The following is a 20,462-nucleotide window of genomic DNA, read 5'->3' on the forward strand; positions in this document are numbered from 1 at the left end:
TAGCAACTTATGTGTAAAAGAAGCACATAATTCGCAGTAATACTGGTTGAATTCTTTTTTGGCACTAAAATGTCTCTACAGCTGCTATTAGATGAATTTTACTTATTGGATATTATTGCTGTGATTAACTGATTTGACACCAGATGACAATATATAATGTCAGTATAATGTAGTATTATAAAAGAACTTACGGAGGTTTACAGTCTACCTTCTAGTACTCAATATTAAATGATTTTCTTCTAAGTGCCATCTCCTTGGATTCAATGGGCTGCATATTGAATTTCTATGACTATTCACATAATATTAATGAAATTAAATCTTTCAACAAGATGTAAGAATGAATACATGCTCCATGTCCTGTGGAGATAGTACGTGTTCAAGAAGTATATTTTTAGAATGAACAAACACATAAGTAAATATACCTATAGCTAAAATCTCCCTGAATCCATTGTCCTTCTATGCTTTGGACAGTATGTTTCCACAAACCTTACAATGAGTAAGCAGTTAGACTACCATTATTTAGTTTATTAAACTAAAATTGTTTGGACCTTTAAATTTTTAAATTTTAATACAGTTAGCTAACGCCCAGCTCTTACAAATTTACTTCGAATAATCATTCTATCGGAGATTTTGAGGTACTTAGAATATATTAAATAAGCTGACAGTACAACTGTCATTTAGCTACTATATTCCTCCAAACATGTCACAAATCAAGGTATTACTTTTTGTTTTGTTTATAAAGGGTAATGGAAACAATTCTATTTTTTATTTTTAAAGTGAAAAATCACCTCATATTAACTCACTGTAATCATTCTTTATTAAAATTTATCCTTTGTTTTTTAGATTATCAAAGTACATACAATTTTAATGTAAGATCAATCTATTTCTGCCAACTTGATCATTTTATAATGTGCCTATTAGAGACTAATTTCAGCTTTCAATAAAAATGGAATTATTAAGAAATGGTTTACTGTTATATCTAGTGAGTAATTCATCATGGCCCTAGGTACTATTTTCTTTGGTTTTCCATCTTAGGTTATAATACCGAGACATTTCCACTTTTATATTTCTACTTGAATTGCTTCTGCTTAATGGTTAATAAGCTTTGCTTTGTTCTGATCCACCTAAGTTTCACTACCTATAGTAGAAAGAAAACCAATGTTAGTTTGCGTATTTTACTCATTTAGTTTTTAACATGTTTTTAAAGAATTCTCTTTTATGCTACACATTCTTCGCAAGGCTGCCCTTAACTTAAGCATAAGTGTTTCCTTTCAGTTTGCTTCCTGCAACGTAATTTTGACAGAATTGTCACCCTATCCACATCTGATACATTGGTAGCCTTCTTAGCCTTCTACTTGGCTTTTTGGTAGACTAAACTGAACAGCTGCCACAACAAACTCACAACAGGAAGTCATGTGGTCTTTCTTTACACTCCTAACTTTCAGGACTGACTTGGCTCCCTCTGCTGGTTAGTAATATAATTCCTTTCTTAGTTCAATAAGGTACATATTTGTATTGGTGAAATATTTGGGGTGAATAAGCTTTGGTTCAATAATTGAGTTTGAGATTCTCATGTCAGTTCTCTAGAAAATTTTGTGTTTAGCTGAGGTTTTAATCAAACTAGGCCTTAAACATCTATAATCAAAAGGGAGCTGGTATCATATGTCTGGAAAAAAACCTTTCATTAACGCTCACCAACATTACAATACTGAAATCTATACTGAAATAAGGTGAAATGGTAATGAAATGTTTAAATTTTTCAAAATGCCTAAATTTTATTAAAACATTTCAGTATAACAATTCTCATTTTCTGTTTGGTAGGTAGTTTTCATCCCACTGATCACAGTATATTGCCTCCCTTTTAATTCTATACACAATTCTCTCATTTTAAAATTTCCCTTTTAAATTCTGTACACAGTTTTAAGTACATTTATTTAAATACACAGATGAGCTAGATGGCAAATGAAAGTTAACTATTTACTTGAAGTTAAGAAATTATTATTTACTTTGGCCAGAGAGAAAAACCTTATTGAAAGTTTGTTATTTTTCAGGAGTTTCATTTTCAGGGAATAACTTGTTCGTATGATAATCACTTTGTGAAGGTAGCAGTTTGCTTTGCACTCCTATGACTAGTTAATATCTGTTTTGAGATTGAAGGTTAGGTGGGAAGAAACAGAAAAACATTTTTTGCCTTTTATTTATTATTCTGCTGTATTGGGCATCTGAGATTAGAAAATGCGCTACAACAAATCAGTAAGAAAATAGTTGTGGACCTAAACACACCAAATTTAGCTCCACTAGGAAAATAATTCCTTCTCACAACTTCAACCAAATTTGATGTTTCCATTGATACATAGTTTATTACCTACCTCTTACCTTAAGATCACCTTTCTGTAACCAATATCAAACTTCTCTAAAATATCCTAGTGCCTCCTCTAAAATTCCTCACTATTTCATAGGCAATCAGAACTTTCTAGCATTTTTCTTTTTCATTTTCTAAGGGGGGAAGTAAAGGAAAATCTGAACGGTAGATAAAACGCTACTTTTTCTGGCCTATACCCAGAATAAAAAATATATTTTACAAGGTAACCCAGCACATGCACACACATAAATGGAATGAATGTTTATAAATACAGACTTTACCATGTGTGATGTACTCTTAGATTTTCTATTCTTTCCTCTATTTCAAATAAAAAACGCTAGTCTCAACCCATTGAATTTATTTCATGACCCATAATGGTACATGACCCAGTTTTAAAACACTGGTCTAGAGGAGGTGCTTTGAAATGTGCATCATAAGCACTTCCTTCATACCTATTTTAGATGTTAAGTTTTTAAACAGTGTTGTTCCAGATTAGTTTAGTATTAAAATGCGTGTAGAGTTTAATTCTCTGGTTCACATTCAGCATATGCATAGGTTCCATTAAGAAGAGGCTTTCATGATGATTTAATGACCCTAAATAATTTTATATTGAATTTATATTTCAGAAGTGCACTTTTTGAGGGCCCTACAGTAATGCAATGCACAGTGAAACTCGCAATGTAGTATAACACAGAACTAGTCACTTTGATCCAGGAACATAAGGCATAGCTACACAAAAATATAAACAACAATATAGGAAAGTCACAGGATTATAAATGGATAGCATGAATAATAAAATCTATGAATTTAGAGAAAATCCTTAATTAGAGGTGAGAAGGATTCATGAAAAGACAAAGCCTGTTCTCCAAGGCCAACATGAACTAAGTCATTCAGGGGAAAAACAATTCATTTCTATCATCTTAACAAAAATCGATAAGATATGCTGAATAACCTTCATAAACACTATCACAAATTTGATAAAGGTATTTACTTTGAGAACTTGAAATAGAAACATTTACAGACTATTTGATATTTTTGTAGCTCACCCTCAAATGAACATCTATAATTAATACTTTGTCAAAGTTTAAGATAAAAACATTCCTAAAAGTAACTTTAATTATCCGATATGTGAAATAATTTTGGTAGTTTGAAATAATCTATGAAACGTATATACACTATATGTCTATTTTTTCAAAATCTGTTCCTGTAAGTTAATTTTATCACAAATGATAAAACTGGTAGAAAAAATGAGAAGAAAATTATTTTCTAAAATTTTTTATTCCTATCATTTTATGGCAAATTGTATTTATCTTAAAGAAAAATATTTTCAATAAAAATAATTCATAATTTGCCAATTGTACCAATTCCTGTTGATGACATTCAGTAGTTAATACTTAAAATCCATTTTAAAATATTTTATTAAATCTTTTGCCATTTATTGATCAAGAATACATACGGGAATATCCAGGAATCTCCTTGGCAAATAAAATGAGTAGTGCAACCCAGTACTTAAAGCAAGGAGGCAATATTAGGTCAAATTAAAGGTTTACTGGGTTACCCTACAAACTAAGAATTGATACATCAATGATCTAACAATGAAACATAAGCCCACCATAAATCAACTGATTTTGGACATAAAGGTTTTAACATGTAAGAGCAAAATAAATAGATGGTGGTGAGGAAGATAATTATTAAGCAAAAAGACCCCCAAAAAACAAACACCAAGAAACAATGAAATAGAGAAAACACTAAGATTATATTAATAGTCTACACAAGATCTCAACTTGGATACTTAAATTTAGGCAAGCAAAACACTTGATTTAATGGATAAATATCCTGATATGCATTGAAACAATTTCATTAATTCTATGATTTGGAAAAAAATTGGTATAAACTATATACAAGTTAAAACACTTAAAGGCAGGGACCCTGTCTATTTTTAATTCACTAATGTTTAGGAGGTGCCTACTGTAAAGCTAATTATAGCACCTAGTTAAGTCCTTAATAAATAAATGAGAGAAGAAACTAAAAAATATCTAAAATTTTAAATTAAATGCTACAATAATGCCAAGAATTTCGTTACCTGGACATGCAAAATTATCAGCTTACCAGTAACATTTAAGGAAGTATATAAGAAGATAATGGTGCTTCTCTAAGCAAACTGAAATATTAGTATTTTGAAAATGAACAAAAAACATATTCTAAACCATCTATATATTAAAGCTATTCTTTAAGATTAAAAGGTACACTTATAATGAACAAGCGGATTTACTAAACAGTGTCTAATTAATTGTATTAATGGTTATAAAATACCTTTTCTTGTCCAAAAATTCCATACATGAAATATGATTATTTGTAATATCACTGCCAAAGGCTTATAGCATAGTTGTTAGTTTCCTGGCATTTGTATTTTAATTTAAAAGCCCTGTTTATCCAACCACTAGAAAATAAAAATTCTCAATTTGTTTCAGTTTTCAAAAATCACTTATCAATTAATTTATTGGTATACCTGGTGCTTATCATAAAGTAAGTAAATGTAAATGAACAGCAAACTAAGAGGTGGATTAAAATATCCACACTAAGCCTGACCTCAGCATTCACTGAACCTTTTCTTCAGAAGGAAACTGTAAAAATAAATCTCACTAGCGTTGGCTTTGCTTGACAGCATAATTGAGTAGTAACCAAAGTAGCCATATGTGGTCCTTTAAGCCTCAGAAACACAGCACCTTTTGAATCTTTGTGCCGGGCACACATTTTGTGCCCGATAGATACTTGCTGAATGAACTTTTACAGTAGTGCTGGGTTTGGGCTAAACCAACCAAATTTTCAGACTTTAATTTAGTGATTAAATGATTAAACGATTTTGCAAGAAAGAGGACAGACTGGATGAAGAACGCAGGTTGTCATTCAGGAAGAGAGCAAAGCTAACTGCCCCAGTATGCATATGATCATATAATCCAATAATGCACTGTCCTCTAGCAAGCCCATTTACAGAAACCCCAAAACAAATAATTATCACAGTTTGTGGGCTTCTGGTGTTGTTGTGGACGGCTTTCAATGTCTACAAGTAGTACCGTTTCCTAGAACTTTGTAATAAACTTGCATTTTTTTCCCTAGGGTTTTTTTTTTTTTCCACAAATCTTTCATAAAGTTCTCTGTAGTGTGTAAGTATATACATATGTAAGGGACAGAGTTCAGAAACTGGTGTATTGTGTGGGTGGGGTCAGGGCCCTTACAATCGTCATTCATTCATTAACCAAATATTAAGCATCTACTGTGTGTCAGGAATTATTTTCTCCACAAAACAACAGTGGAGGAAAGAAAAAAAAAACCTCGCCTCCTAGAGCTTACGTTATCTATTGGTTAAAACAGATAACGAGATAAACATGTAAGATATGTAGAACGCCTGAAGGATAAAAATGGGGAAAAGGTACCGGGAACTTGCAGTTTAAAGAGTGGCCACGGAGCCCCGAGGACACAGTTGCGCAAAATCCTGAAGGTGAGGCAGCAAACTCTGTGGTCCTTGGGGAAAGACCCTGGCCGAAGGAAAAGCCAGGACAGACGTCCTGCCTGCAAGGCGGCCAAGGAAGCCTGCCCCGGCGCCACCGAGCGCACCGCCTTTAGGCCGCGGTCAAGGCTTTGGCTTTTACTCCCAGCTAAACAATGGCAGGGTCTAGAGTCAAGGAGTGACAAGATCTGATTTAGTCCTTCGAGTGATGTGAGGCAAAAGGAATAACCTGTGGGGAAAATTTTCCTATTTAAGCGTACCGGTACATATGCATATATAATTAACATACCATTTAAGTAAACTCATGAAAATATAACACAAATTTCGTCCCGTTTGAGTAAAATTAGCTTACCTATGCACTTTTTACCTGAAGAATAGCCCCCTTTTAATGTACAGAAGTAAATTTAATAGTGACCTGTACGGTAAAGTTATTTCACGTGTTTCAGTCAGAGACTACAGGAGGCTTGGAACTGTACACACAAGCACATTTGTACTCCAGCCTTGGCCAGTTACCTCACTGTTTCGAACGTAAAGGAAAACGAAGTCTGAAATCGTCTGGCCCCAGGCCCCCCCGCGGCCCGCACTCCGCCGGCTCTCCCCGCGTGCTCGGCTCCACCCACACCTAGAGGGGAGCACGGACTGGCTCCTCGCTCGAACAGCGTCGCCTATAGGCCCTTCTCCCGACTGCTAGGCAAGAGCCAAAACCACAGGCAACAAAATGCAAGACCAGAAAAGACCACATATTTCCAGAAATATATGCATCACAAACATGGTTCCATTTCAATCCAGCTGAGAATCTTCGTCTCCTCCACGCGTTGCGTTCTCACTCCTCAGAAATAATGCAGAGACTGGCGTAAAGTCTGGCCTCTCAAAAGGAGAGAAAGGTGTACAATACGATACATCCATCCACCCGGCTGCAAGGACACCATTTAAAAAATGCTCGGTCGCCGTCGGATCGCGGGCGTCCTCTACGTGGCCGCCCCGAGCTCGGCTCCCGAGAGCTAAAGACGAACAGCTGGGGCGGCGTGCGCGGGCTGCGAGACGGTCCGGGCCTGAGCGCCCCCCACGCACGCTACCACCACCGAACTCGGGCCCCGCTCCGGTCGGCCTCCAGGAAAATAAAGAGCGGGAAGACCCGGCCCGCCCGTGCCGCAGCGAAAACGCCGCTCCGCAAGATCGACACTAAAAGGCAACATCCACAGCCGCCCTGAGGAGAAAGGCGCAGAGGAGAGCCGCCGCCGCCTTGCTGCCGGCCGCCGCCCGGCCCCGGGTGCGGTGCGGAGCGGAGCGGGCCGTGCGGTGCAGCGCAGCCGAAGACGCGAACCGAAGTGGCGGCGGCGGCGCGGCGGTGGCGGAAGTGGAGTGGGGAAGAGGGGGTGGTTGTTAGTGTTTGGCGCCGGCGGAGGGAGTCATTCCTGCAGCTGCACTTCCGGTCGGCATTTTGTTCTGAGAGGGAGAGACGAAACGAGAGAGACACACACACAGGGCTCCTTCCCCCCCCGCCCTCCCCCCCCTCCCTCCGTCGGTACCGACTCACCCGACACCACCAAGCCGCAGGGAGGGACGCCCCCGCCGACTGGAGGATTGGTTCCCGGGCCGGCGGCGATGCCCCCCCGGTAGCTCGGGCCCCCGGTCGGGTGTTTGTGAGTGTTTCTATGTGGGAGAAGGAGGAGGAGGAGGAAGAAGAAGCAGCGATTTGTCTTCTCGGCTGGTCTCCCCCCGGCTCTACATGTTCCCCGCACTGAGGAGACGGAAGAGGAGCCGTAGCCACCCCCCCTCCCGGCCCGGATTATAGTCTCTCGCCACAGCGGCCTCGGCCTCCCCTTGGATTCAGACGCCGATTCGCCCAGGTAAATTCCTGCTCTTTATTTCGGCGGCGGCGGCGGCGCCAGGTCCTCAGCGTCTCTCCTCCTCGCTCCCCTCCCCGCCGTTTCCTTAGCGGCCCCAGGTCTCCTCCACGGGCGAGTCTAGAGTTCGCTCCTCTCTGGTGGCAGCCGCCCTGGGTGGCGGTGGTTTGGTACCCTCTCCCGGCCGGCTCCGGTGGCGGGGACTGGGCTCCTGCCGGGCGGCCGGGGAGGCGTAGGCCCGGCGGAGAGTGCAGGCCGCGGGCCAGCGGAATCTACTTGAGCTCGGGGATTAGGAGAGCTTCGGGCTGAGCGGAGCTACTGCTGGTCGGTGACAGGCCTTGCCCGGGAGAAGAGCCGTAGCTAGTGAGGAGGCGGAAACAATACAACTAACAGCAAATGTGCCTTGACCGTCCCCATATTTACAACTTTCCTGGTCCGGGAGTGGGGAACGTCCCAGTGAAACAAACAACCCCCCTTCTTCCCCCTGTGACCCCATGAAGGGAGGAAGTAGTTTCAGTTAGTGAGACAAATGTAAATACTCAGACACGGATCCAGTGGTAATTCTTTTCCTGTGTAAAACTTGTTTGGACGTTGGAAAGTTAATAAAGACTCATTTTCTTTTTAAAAAGAATTAAGTCGTCCACATGAATATTTCATATAGGAACCCGTAGTGTGGTAGACAACTGCATATGACCCCCACCCACGCAAAGAGCTTTTATGTTGCTGTTTGACAGTGTGTTGCACATGGACTTTTTATTCAAAGACAAGTATAAAGTACTTGACAGGTTTACCCTGCCACTTTATATTTGTGTGCGTTGTATAAGGACAGTTTTAAACGACTATACATAACACACTTAGGTACTTCCTGATCTAAACGTGTAGAAGCTTAAAAAAGATTTTTTAAATGTTCTGAGAATTGTGCTGAGATACAGGTACAACCAATTTTCTTTAGAAGGATGGAAATTAAGTTATGCTTAAAATCCCTGGGAGGTTAAAAAAAAATGTAGAAGGTGCCATCCTTTCATGTCAGGGCAGATCTTCTTGAGGTCCCAGGATTGTCATTGGCTGTTTGTGCCCATGATGTTTGACTGTGTAATGAGAGAGGTGTCATTTTAATAGGTCAAATGTATCTGTAAATGCTGGAGAAAAAGATCAGTTCTATCTTAAATTCTAGTTCACAAATAAGTTAAGTGTTTAGGTCTTGTTTATGGAGGCGTTGGTAATGTAGGTTGGCATAAAGGAAAAACCAGTTTAAAAGTCCTCAGCCATACAAGTTGCACAGAAAAATAAATGTACCTGGGTTAGACTGTTTTGATACTTTGTCTCATAGTCACTGAAGGAAACCTTTCATTGCTTAAAATGAAGCAACACTGATCAAAAAAGTCCCTTGTTTTATTAGTGGGTGTTAACATTGGTTCGAATTTTTTGTGTCTCATTGAATTATTATTGTCATTGTAGAAGTAACTTTTCTGAAGGTTGTTCTTGAGTTTGGCCCTCTGCTTAAAATAAATTGTTCCACATTTCCTGCAAACGTATGGATAAATGTTAAAAAGAGTGAAGTTAATATAGCTGTCACGTACGAGGCATGTTTTTAATGCTATAAATCCGTGTAGTAGTCAGTAGCGTGTCCGTGATTTGTATTGGTCAGGGAGCAGTTTGAATTTTAAAAAGCCTGAAGCTCCTGCTGAGCCCCAATCCCGGCCTCCCTCCCTCCCACTAATCTCCCATTCCTGTCTTTGTGCTGCCTGCTCCTGTTAGACACTGTTTGCTACAGGGCCTCAGGCCTACACTGGGTGGGGGGCACGCTAATGGGGGCTGGGGAAGGGGGGGGGAGAATACAGAAGGTAGGAACAGTTCACTTCTTAAGCGGAGGATTTGGGGGTGGGAGGCGGGGTAAGGGCTTCAATGTAAATGTTTAAAAGGCCCTTATATGAACCTGCGATTGTCTTTACAACTTAAAATACTGAGACCTATGTCAAGGGATGAACATACTTCTACTAAAGGTAATGGAAAGAGGAGTTCTGCTTGCTTAGTTTTCCTTAGCAGGAACAACTTATCTTTAGCGTTTTATATAGTTAAAGGGAGCTTTCTTACACAGATGTTTAAATCAGTATATTAGATATCTATTTATGTGGCTGATTTTTTATTGTGACTTAGGAATTAAAGTGAATTAGTTCTTATCAGACCCTATTTTCCTAATTCTACATATTTAGTAATCTGTAAGTAATATAGGTTGTGTGATAGTTTTCGTTCAGATACCATAAATATTTCTTTAAATTACATTGAAAATATTTTTTGTTTAGTCCAAACCGATTAAGTAGATTATTTTTAAAGGAGACATTGTGAAACTTGAGTAAAACCTAAACTTGAACTTTACATTTTTGATTACTTAGTTGGAAGGAATAATTTGTGTTTCCCTAGAGATTAGGAATAGTCTGCTCTACCTCCCCTGTATTGGTCGGGATAGTCACCAGTGGCTAATCTTGTATTTCCATTTTTTTTTTTAATTCAGCGAAAGGAAACAACTATAAGTGTTCCAGAAATCTTATAATGCTGGTTATATTATAGGATAAATATTTCATAATATACTTAGAAGAAATTTCAACAGTATGGTTTATTGTTTCTTTTGAGTCTGCAGAGTTACCAGTAACTTATAATAATTACTTGAAAAGAAAGTAGTTTTAAAGTATATCGTGAAAGTCTAGTAAATCAAATTAAAGTTGAATAGTAAATAATTACTTCTAGTGTTTTGAGATGAGTATATTGGATGCTTCCTTTTGAAAGCCATTCAACAAATTTGTTTACTAAAGTTATTCGAAAGCCTTTTGAACCTGTGCTACGGATCATTATTAATACCGTCCACCTTTAAGAAGAAAAGAGTTATCTTCGAAGAAAGACTATTTCAGATTCTCTTTGGGGATGAAAAGTGAAAGTTTTCAGTATGGTAGTAAGCCTAGTTTTGGTTTTCTGCATAATGATCATTATTAAATTTCAAAAATATTATGAGCAAAGCTGTACCAATTCAAACATGAAGTTTTCTTTATTTGGAGCCAGGCTACCCAACTCAAACATGTATTTTCTAAGGCTTCCTAAACTAATTTCATATTTAATTTTTTGGTACCAATTCATCATCAGACTGCTATAGAAACATTTGAACCCATCTGTGTTATATTTTGACATACTCTACTATGGTATTTTTCCTCTCCCAAAATAAGGTGTAAAAATTAATAATAAAGAGTAAATAAAAACTAAAGAGTTTGTGTTTTACACAGTTTCATTTAACTTTCCGCACTCTGTTGCTTATTAGGAAAAGCATAATTTGTAAGTAATTGTGAAATTTTTTAAATAATGTAAGATTTCAGTTTTATATAAAGTGACTGGGAAGACTGAGGTAAATAAAAATTCTTTTCATAGAAATGTAACTTCAATTCCGTTTATCACATTTATTTGCCATAAAACGAATAGGAAATTACTGACTAGGAACTTTATAGAAGCCTGGTAATTAAGTGTTTAGTTGACATCTTTAATATCCTGAGCATACTAAGTTGGCTTTGGTGGTAATGTATGGTCTTGCGTAGCTTTTAAAAATCATTTAAAAATATACTTTTTGAACAAAGTTTTTTTCTGTTTTTAGCAGATGTCAATAATTATTCTCTGTATTTTTAAGTCAGTCCTTTTTCAGGGTGACCTGAGTTCATTCATAAACATTCTCATTTCCTTGCAAGGTAAATAACCAGCGTGATTTCCATTTTTTGATGAAAAACTCAGAGGCCACATGATTTGTAGAGATTCATGTAGTGACTCAGTGGGAGATTAGGTATTCTCTGACTCTTAGTAGTTTCTTATTAGATTATGTTGCTGTAAGAAACCTGTGAGCTTTGGTCATGAAGCTAGGTATTGCTCAGTGCTGACACTGATACCATTTGTGATTTTTTTCAATTATCTGAGTCCAAGGTGCTTTTCTCATCTCCATAGAGAGATATGATACTTGTCTTTTGGTTGTATTTTCCTGGTATGAAAATAGTACTTATACATTAGAAATCTTGACCTTGTGTGTATATATTTGGGGTTCAGGTGATTAAGTTTATTTACATATGTCCCTCTTCAGGAGTGTAAGTGAATTAACTGTATGTGTAGTAAATGATGACTCCTTAAAGTTTTATTCTTATTCTGTTTTTTAACTACTAAGAGTGGAATTTTAGTGTTTCTAATTGATTTAAATGCGATTTTAAACACCAAGTCTGCAGTCAGTTTTAATGAATTGAGTTTTGTCAGATTGCATTATGTTATAAGGCAGGTTTCTTTCTATTCCCAAAGTGATATTACTAGGAGAGATCATTTCTTGATACAGCATTGCCAGCTAGGTAAGATTTTGAGGGGTTATTATTTGCCAGGAATTGTGTTAACGTGTGTATGCCCCCCCAATATTATCTCATTTAATTCTTCTAACAGGCTCCTGAAAGAGAAACAATTATCATCCACAATTTACAGATGAAGAAACTGAGGCTGAAAATGTCAGAAAACTGTCTATTGTCTTATTAGTATGATCAGTCTGGTTTATATTTGTTCTTAAGGACTTAGGATTCCACATTTCTAGTTTTAGTAAATTCTTAATTATTATCCTTTAGTTGCTCAGTTGAATCAATACTTAAAAGTCATGTAGTCAAGGAAATTATGTACTTTAGGCAAAGAACTAAAATAGAATCTAGACTATATATGCTATATATATTAATAATAATTTCAATAATTTTGAAGTCAGCACATCTTTACTGTCTTACATTTTAATTTTGAGTTTGTTAATCTGAATTTTTTACTTCTTTTAAGTTTTTTATATTGAGTTGAAACTGTCAAAGCATCTTTTTAGAAAGGGAAAATTGAGCTTTAGAGTGATTTTATTCATAGAAATGTATATGACCAATTTGTATTGTAGTAGATGAATCTATAAATTAGTATGACTGGTACTTTTTAAAAATTCCAGTATTTATATAGCCAAAGAATGTGGATTGTTTTGAAGTTCTCAGCTTGGGAAGTTGTGCACTTATTCCAGAGCTGTTGCCATTACATACACTCTTATGGGGACTCTTTTAGTGAATACCTTTATAGACCTTGAGCTAGTATTTTTTTCTCATTCTTAATGGCATACGTTTATCTTCAGGGGTGAATTTGAATTTAGAGACAGTAAAAAAGTAATTTAGAACTTAGTTTAGGAAAGCTAAGATTTAAGATCTTTTTTGTGTCAGGCATTGTGTTGAGTGCCTTACATTTGTAATATGTAATATTATTGAGTGATTCCCATGTGCCAAAAACTGTGCCAGGAGCTTTATATGGATTTTCTCAATTCTTCAAGGTATAGTATGAGTTTGAGTTTGGTTATATTTATTACTGTAAGATATTTGAGAAAACTGAGATATAGAATGATTAAGTGACTAAGGTCACACAGCTAACAAGTGGAAGAAAGTGGAGAAAGGACTCTGGAGTTGATGCTTCACCCACCAACCTTAACCACTACACTGTTTATCGTGATTACCTCCCAACTATCCAGTGAGGTTAGTGATAATGTTCTTGTTTTACAGACAAGGAAGTTGAAGCTCATCATGTTTAATAACCTGTCCAAGGTGGCAATTCTAGCAAGTGTTAGAGATAGGATCCCAACTCAAATATGTCTAATTCTAAAACTTCTATTCTTTCCATTCTGCCACTCTGTCTCTTCAAGATTTATAATACTTTTGTTTGTTTGTTTGTTTTTGATAAAAAGAGTAGGCTTGATTATAAAGTAGTGAGACTTGTTTTTCTTGTGTGGGTTATAAAGCTATCCTATGGCTTAAAAAGAGGAATTCTAAAGTTTTTTGGTCAGTTATAGCTGATACATTATCTGATTACAGTCTTTTAAAACATACCTTGTTAACTTTACACTATACAAAATATACAAAATATTCCTATGTACAGATGTGCATTTAAATAGAATATTGATGTTAAATATAATGCATGCTGTATTTTTTGAAAGTGTGGAAAAGCCACTTTATTTTCATAATATTGTGATTGAATTATTTTTTATAAAAACATTAAGCATTAAAAATATTCTCAAGAATACACTAAATTTTTAACATAATTAATGTAGGTAAATTTTTTTGCCATCTTACGTTTGTGTAACATTTAACATGATATAGCAAACTCTTAAAAATATTCTTTTGTATGTATTTGCCTTTTGGCAGAAAGGAAAAACTTTAACAGGATGGAAAAACATGGAATTAGCAACATTGATTAATTTATTTATTTAAATAATTTTGTATACTTTTACCTCTCCTGAGAAATTCAGAAGCTGTGACATAATTTTGAAATACTGGATTCCTTTTCGTTAGAATGAACACATTTGGGTCACTTATACTCTCAATTCTTTAGTCTTGTGCCAATAAAATGCATGTGTACTTCATAAGTACTGTTTTTTAAAAATAGTCATTGATTCTAGATACCTTAAAAACTAACAGTGCTTGAAACACTAATGAATTATTAAAATTCAAACTATAGTTTACTGTAAAAATATTAATATTTATGATGGTATATTTAATTTCTTTATTTACAAACAAACAAGTCCTTGAAATTAGTCCTAGTAAGGAAATAGGAGTTTTTTCAACACTCAGTTTTCTCAACACTGCTACATGGCAACCCGTTTGGGATTTTATTTTATTTGTTGTTTTGCTTGGTTTTTTCCTATATTTGCTATGTTTTATTTTATTTGGTTTTTTTTTTTAATTGAAGTATAGTTGATTTACAATATTGTATTAGTTTTAGGTGTACACTATATTGATTCAGTATTTTTGCAGATTATATTCCATTATAGGTTATTATAAGATAATGGGTATAATTCCCTGTGCTATCCTGTATATGCTTGTTGCTTATCTATTTTAACCCTTTCAGGATTTTAAAATCTGCTTTTAGCTTTCTTTGTCTGATAGGATTGCCAGTTTCTACGTAAAGAAATTGATGATCTGAGTATAGGCTATACATAATTTAGTTTTTCTTTGGTAATGACCAAATTGAAAATTTACATGGGTATATATTGGCCCTAACTCCCATTAAAAAAAAGTACTGTTCTTAAAAAATTGTTGCACATAACATAATCTTTTTCCCAGAGTTCTGCCTATGTCTCAGAAAACTCTTAAGGTTGAAAGTTGAAATGTAATGGCCTAAAAGCTACTGCTATCATTTTTTTCCCTTTGAGAAAAGAATTAAGAATCCAGTATTCATGCTGTAACCTACTCCAGGTTATCCTGAAAGACATATATGGAATATGCTTTTTATTTAACTCTACTAATATTCTGTTTCCCTTTTCTTATGTATCTCTTTCTCTGTCAGTGTCCAATCTTTACCTCCCCCCCAAGCAAATTTTTACACAGCTTGGTGAATATAGGTGGTATTTTTAATGTTAATGAAACCTAGAGCAGTTTAAAAGGCCTCAGATTCTGAGATCTTCATAAGTTCAAAATATTGCTGGTGAAAAAGCATTGGCACTAACTGTGAAAATGTATACTAGGGTAGCATTCTTACTTTGTTCTGGAGGTGTGTTACCTTCTCAAAACGTCAGCTCAAGGACCAGAAATTTTTTTTTAAGGAGAAAGAAAGCATGGCCTTTTTTGTTTAAGTTTCCCTGGCCATTTAATTTCATAGCATTTGTCAGTTTATTGCTTATACCTCTTGATAAAATAATTTGTTCCTATGTTTTTCAGACATACTAAACCACCAGCTCTATGAGAGCAAGGAGACATTTTCATGTTTATGTCTGTAACACCATCGCAGTGCTTGTCCTGTGCTGTAGGTATTCATTACATTTTTGTTGAACTGATTAATTAGAATTAAACTATATGATAGTATTTACATATATCCCAATCAATACATATATCACATAACTTATGTATTAAAAGAATCAAAGAAAAACTTAAAACAGTTATTTTTTAGCTGTTAAGATTGTAAAGCATAGGAAGGAGCTTTTGTTTTGCTCACTTGGGCAGTAGAACTGAGAGTAAGATACTGGGATTTATTGTAAGAGGGAAAGCATCTAAATACTTTGTTCTAAGCTTAAGATTGATTTATTGTAGTTTTTGTTTTCTTTGCTAATTTAAGTATTATATATAATAACAATTTAGATAATCAGAAATACATTACAGCACATTAAAAATGCTGTTTAAACATAATAGTGATATGGTGACTGAATTTTTTTTAAGTAAGGCTTATTGAGGTATAATTTACACTGTAAAATTCACTATTGCCATTGTACAGTTTGATGAGTTTTGACAAACATTATCTTGCAACTGCTGCCTTAATCAAGACATATAATATTTCCATCACCCCCCAAAGTTCCCTTATATCCTTTTGTAATCAGTTTCCTACCCCTAGTCTAGCCCCTGGCAGCCAGATCTAATTTCTGTCCCTGTAGTTGTGTATTTTCTAGAATGTCACATAAATGGAATCATACTTATATAGGCTTCTGGGTCTGGTTTCTTTCACTTAGCATAAGGCTTTTGAGATCCATCCATGTTGTTGCCTGTATTAGTAGTTTGTTGGTATCTGAATTTTGAAATTGAATTTGATATACTCTTTAACTTTGGTACTACCCTGTCAAAAAATACTTTGAATAGTTTTAGATATTTGTCTCAGATTTTGCAGCTGCTTTATTATTGGACATAATTTTACTTGCCCATGTTTACCCCTCAACTCCAAAAATCTTGTAATTTACATTACTGTTGAGTGGCATGCATTTATACTAGTCAATTCTGTTAGGTTAGATGCTCTACCAAGTAGGTAAAATAGACATTGCCCTCTTTTTCATCATAATTAAAATAGGTAGCATCGTGTATTTTGAACATACAGCACATAGAAACTGGAACAATGGTGCAGTGATAACTTATCCAGAAACTGAGTTTACACTTTAGTATAAAACTGCTGTTTATACTAAAAATAGAGCATAGGTTATAGTGAAGAACAGTCATCGCTTCTCCTCTAATCCTTAAAGTTAGAGAAGTAGTGCTATTTCCTGAAAGTTGGGGCAGATAATGATGAAAGTTATTTTGTTTGACCACCTATTTTGTTCCCCCTCCCTCCTCCCTTTTTGAAACCGCTTTCTCTCTTGGGTGCAAGGATATCAGTCTCATTTGTAGACTCTTTTTGCTAGCTCTTCCATCTCTGCGCACTCCTTAAATATTGGTATTCCCAAGGTGGTTCTTCAACCTTCATTCTGTTCTCTCTTCCTATTGATTTAATCTATTCATTTGACTTATTTTACATGCTGATGACTCACATATCTATCTCCAGAATATAATTTTCTTCTGAGACAGATCCAGCTGTCTTACCAGGCACCTCCTGATGTCCCATAAATACTATAAATTCAAAAGTAGTGTAGAAGTCTGAACTCATGTGTCAGTTCTTCCCTAACCTTATCCCCTCCCACTCAAAAAGAAAAAGTATTCTTAGAACTATGTGAAGTAGGTTAATGTTCCCATCATTAACTCGAGTTGCCTAAACTAGAAACTTGGTGATAATGCTTGACCCTTCTTTAGTGTATCTCCAAACAAGTTGTTTACCCAGTTGTTTACCCATTCATAGCACCTCCCTGAATATCACTTGAATCCATCCCTCCTTTACAGTTTGATTTTGAGAGTGGGCGTGTACGTACAGCTTGTTGGATGGAATAACTTATAGCATTTTAGGAAAGATTTAGAGGTAATTGTGAAAGATGTATTTAGTGTTAGGATACTTTTTGCTCATATGCTTGGGCTCTGATATTTAAAATTACGGTGTAACTTTCAGTACCTTTCATGTTTTATAGCTTAAATGTCAATGTTTTCTGTACCCATTTCCATACCTAAAATCCAGAACTTCTTACTTTAGAACCCAGTGTATCAAGTACAACAGTTTGAACTCAGTCTTCTTTCCATACCTTACTTTTAGAGCACTACATTTCATGGATGTGTACGTTCATTTCAATGCTGCATGTTTATGTGTTAAGGGTTAGAGTCTGAATTGAGAAGAAAATGAGAATGTAGGAGCAAAGGAAGGCTTTTTAATTGACTTTCCTGTACTGTGGAAGCAAGTTTACTTGAATAACATTTTCATTTTTATTACAGGTAACAAAACTAAAGAAGCAAATGCAGTGGGGATATGATACTGTTCAGTTGCTAGGCATGCAAACATTTTTAATGGCAAGAGTCACATATACTGTAGCTGTATTACATGTTTGTGAGTTTGGAGGTTGTTGCTCATGGTTTTGTGTAACCTTGCAATGTTTCTTCCTTAGAATAAGAAGTTAGCTCCTTATTCCCCAGTTTGAACAGAAGGGTATGCTTAGAGTCACTGATTTAAATAACCCTAAGTATCTCTTGTGAAGGGCATCTTAAAATGTGATGCTACCTTGAAAAATGAAGTAAACATTTTCTTCACTGTATCTAGAATTTATAATTAAAGAAATAATAGGTGCTGTATTTTGTTCTAGTGCTAATTGCCATGTTTTTGAGAAAATGGGATCAATCCAAAGGCTGTTTACAAAGACTGACCAAGAACCTTGCCTAGTTATTGAGTTGTGGTGGCTTGCACATAGTAAGCATTCAACGAACAATTGTTGAATACATGAATTTGAATTATATTTTAGTTTTGAGATATAGGACTGATTGGAGTGACAGCAGATAGGTGGGGCTTGCTAAATATTAAGCAAATTTGATAGAGGAAAGAGAACACTGAGCCCGTAAAAGGTAGGACAGCCTTTAAAGCAAAGAATTGTGTAATTTAACTACTTGTATTTGGATAATTAGTTTTGTTTAGCTGTATAAGAGGAAGATCTATGTACAGAAGTGTTTTTGAATGCTTTCTATTTTTTTATTCCTACTCCAGTTTTGCTTCTGATTTCAAGTATTAGCTCTGGACTTCCATCTTCAGTGGTAAGGGACGATGTAATAGGCTCAGGGATAAAATGACCTGCATAATCCAGATATGCATATTAGGACATGGGAGGTGTTGGTGGGAAAGGGAGAGAGATATTATAGTTCTTCAGTCGTTTCCAATTATTCATGGTTTTTAGCTTATGTCAAAGTGCCATTGTCCTCAGTATTGAGATGAGGGGGCCTAAACACTAGAATTTAAAACGACTTAGAGATTACAACATGCTTGTTACTATGCTACCTCGATGTTGAGCCATGTTGCCACCTATGCTAATTATCATATGGTTTTAGTGATTCTGTTTTCAACTAGACGACAGCCACCAAAATTTTAATGTTCTTTATAAAAATTTCATACTTCAGCAACTCTCCATTCCCTTAGTTTTCTTGGGAACCAAAACTACTTATAGTTTGCTGGTATGTTAGGTAAGGCTAAATTGTGGGATTTAGAGCTTAAAAAATTTTAAGAATCTCAAAGCGAAAGCTTTTCCCTCTCTTTTTTCCTTTAATTATAGAAGCAGTATGGAAAAAAACTACATGCTATTGGGAAAATAGGAAAAAAAATATAATCTCATATTTTGTTTTTCCCTACTATGTTTTTAATAAAAATATTTATATGAATATAATTATGGTTAAATATGTATTTACGGTATAAATATATGTACCTAGTCCTGTTTTCTCTTAAGGTTTTATCATAAAGATATTCCTAATTTTTTATATAGTGTTCATAAATATTTAAAATGTTACCCAACATTCTGTCAGTGGATGAACCGTAATTTTCTTAGTATTCTACTTTGGACATTTTACTTGCTGTCACTTCTTTCTGTACGAAAATGAGGCAGTGGAACATCTTTACAGTTTTTTTCCCCCCTTGGGGACTTTATTCATTTAGAGTAGAATTCCGTTAGTGGTAGTTAGGCCAAAAGGTTTGAACCTTTCTGTGGCGCCTAATATATATTTCCAAAAATAGTTTTACCCTTCCATAATCTTTATTTTCATTCACGTCTTAATTCATTCAGTGAATTCATTTCTTTCATATGATGCACCTTTCCTATTAAGATTATTGTTAGGTCATTTAAATGCTCATCTCCTCCACTGTTTTGGCTGTGGTCTCTTTTCAATATATTTTTGAACTTCTTCATAATAAAAATAATGGGTTTTTCAAACTGGGTATATCATTTGGAGGTATTATATAGTGAAATTAGCATAGAATCTTGTCTGAACTAGCTACTAGCCAAGTGACATTTAGACCAGTCATTAAGCCCATTTCTTCAGCTGTAAACTGAAGGAGTCCTCAGCTTTTACGATTTTTGTGGACTAATAAAAACACAAAGCAAAGGGGGAAAAAAGGAATTTAGATAAATGGAAGAAGAGAGTAGGTAGGTCCTAGAGATACAGTTATAGTTAAGGGATCGTCAGTCTTTTATCTGCAGAAAAGTAGTAGGTAGATTTTAGATTGGAACATATGAAAAAGAAAAATCAGTTTTTTGGTAGGTCCTATTACTTAGACTTAATATTTGAGATATGAAACATCTAGTGTGATGTGGACTTGGCTTTGATCTCACATTCATTCTCTTGTTCATCAAACATCAAGTGTTTCCTCTATCTCAGGAACTATAAGGCATGACAAGTGGTGAAATAAAATATTTCACTCTTGCCTTCAAGGATCTTACAGTCTAATAATAGATATTTTGTTACAATATCAAGATTAACAAAGAGGATACAGTAGGAACACTGAGGGGGATCACCTAATTTAGGCTAGAGATGATGTATAAAGTAAGTTTAGAAGGCCATTAATTAGACTTGGGAGTCTGGGGCAACAG

At 35.7% G+C, this 20,462-nt stretch overlaps 1 protein-coding gene across 11 annotated transcripts in view; it reads left to right on the forward strand.

Moving 5' to 3' along the window:
- Positions 1-7,299: 7,299 nt before the first annotated feature.
- NIPBL (NIPBL cohesin loading factor) overlaps positions 7,300-20,462 on the forward strand; it is a 215,050-nt gene continuing 201,887 nt past the window's right edge. For 4 of the 11 annotated variants that reach the window (XM_089908775.1, XM_089908777.1, XM_089908774.1 and 1 more), the window contains exon 1: positions 7,300-7,720. The gene's annotated coding sequence lies outside the window, so the exon portion shown is untranslated. Of the gene's footprint in view, positions 7,721-9,563; positions 15,527-15,555; positions 18,643-20,462 lie in introns of those variants that run through there. The other 7 variants (XM_089908773.1, XM_022599169.3, XM_089908776.1 and 4 more) reach the window with 5 other exon arrangements.

This window comes from Delphinapterus leucas, chromosome 3 (assembly GCF_059928025.1).
Source record: "Delphinapterus leucas isolate spDelLeu-1000000601 "Yukka" chromosome 3, BTC_Dleu_Yukka2, whole genome shotgun sequence".
NCBI lineage: Eukaryota > Metazoa > Chordata > Mammalia > Artiodactyla > Monodontidae > Delphinapterus > Delphinapterus leucas.